At 37.1% G+C, this 1,800-nt stretch overlaps 1 non-coding gene across 1 annotated transcript; it reads left to right on the top strand.

Moving 5' to 3' along the window:
• The first annotated feature begins 254 nt into the window (after positions 1 to 254).
• On the top strand, positions 255 to 327 carry TRNAS-AGA (transfer RNA serine (anticodon AGA)). The gene has a single exon. It is a non-coding gene; the product is annotated as a tRNA-Ser (tRNA).
• The last annotated feature ends 1,473 nt before the right edge of the window (positions 328 to 1,800 follow it).

The following is a 1,800-nucleotide window of genomic DNA, read 5'->3' on the forward strand; positions in this document are numbered from 1 at the left end:
CATGGGCTTATGTCTACAAGCATGAAAACATTAGGACTAAAAATGCTTTCTGTCCATTTATCTTCTGGGTGTGCAGTGTATTCCTTCCATCAAAGCCACTAAGAAATTCAAAAGTAGGTAGAGATAAAGAGCAAAGGCTTCAGTGTTTCTACAGGAAAGAAACGGAGTCTTCATAGCAGAGAAGCTCAAGTCCCTTAAATATCTGCAGCCTGGCTCAACCTTCATTCAGAAGTTATTTGTCTTTGGCAGGGATTGGGGGTATAGCTCAGTGGTAGAGTGCATGCTTAGAAATGCATGAGGTTCTGGGTTCAGTCCCCAGTACCTCCATTAAAAAAAAGAAGTTATTTGTCTTTAACATGCTGCTATATTTCCTGGCCCAAGGTGTTGAGATTGCAAGCAGAAAGATACAGTATTTTCAAAATAATTGGTTTCACTGACATCAGAGTATGCGCTCCCCATCTATATCCCAAATGCCTGCATAACCAGAGGACACTGCCACAGACATGAGCTTTTCCCTCACAAAGAGTTGAGAAATTATTTCACATAAATGTCTTATTCTCAATCCCCCATTTTCATTTTGAAAGAATCCATCAAATAATAATGCAGCTATGTGCTAGCTACTGTTCTAGCCATGTACATCCACAACCTATGAGATAAGAATATATTTACCCTCATTTGACAGATGGAAAACCTGAAGCATAAGAAGTTGCTCAGAGTCAGCCAAAAAGAAAGTGACAGAACCAGGGGTTCTGGTTCCAGACGCGACATACCAATCTGCTTATGTATATAAGCTTTAGCTGCTATACGGTCTGCTTATGCATAGAACCCTCACAGCTATTGTAAGAATTATGCAACATATGCATAAAAGTTGGTATAAAAAAGTATTAAAAATATTAGTCAATATTAACATTGATCAAATGTTAGTCAATAATCTAGCCATCATGTTTGAAAACTTAAAATCAACTAAAGTACTCTTTAAGTGCAAGTATTCTGAAGTGTGTTTTTCATAAACCTTCTGCATAATCTCCAGTTTGCACTATCTTCCTAAAGGCTATTACATAAACAAAGTAGGTATTCATTTGTTTGATACTCTACACCACAGTCCACCCCTCATGCATCTCAATGCTTTAAGTTTGTTAGTTTTACTTCCTCAACAGGAATCTTGAGTCATTGAAAGAAAGGATTGTGTCTTCTACTGTCTTTCTCCTCAAAGTGGCTTATCGCGTAGGAATCATGCAATAAATACTTGGAGATTGGTAACAGACTCCATAGCTTTGGGATAATGTTACTGATTTCATGCAATGATTTTGGAAGATGTGTGTCATGTAGGTAATGAGTAAAGATTAACTCTTTCTAAATGTCCCATTCTAAATTCCTCTTAAAATGATACATGCAGAACACATGCATGCCTTTCTGTTGGATATACACCTAGGAATGGAATACAACTAACATACATGTTTACTGAATCGTATGTATAGCACTACTTATAACAGCTGCAAACTGGAAACTAGCCAAGCACCTGCCAACAACAGAATGGAGAAACAAATTGTGATACGGTCACACCATTGAATATTATGCAGCAATGAGAGTAAACATTCCACAGTTATGTTCAAGTATGGATAAACTACACAAACAAAATATTTAGATAAAGAAATCAGAACTCCAAAAAGTATACACCAAATGATTCCATTTATATAATGTACAAAATGAATGAAACCAGTCAATGCTGTTAAAAGTCAGGATAGTATGTTCTCTTAGAGAAAAGTGGTTGGTACCCGGAAGGGGCAGGATGGAGGCTTC

The sequence above is a fragment of the Camelus dromedarius genome, chromosome 7, assembly GCF_036321535.1.
Source record: "Camelus dromedarius isolate mCamDro1 chromosome 7, mCamDro1.pat, whole genome shotgun sequence".
In the NCBI taxonomy this organism is placed as follows: domain Eukaryota; kingdom Metazoa; phylum Chordata; class Mammalia; order Artiodactyla; family Camelidae; genus Camelus; species Camelus dromedarius.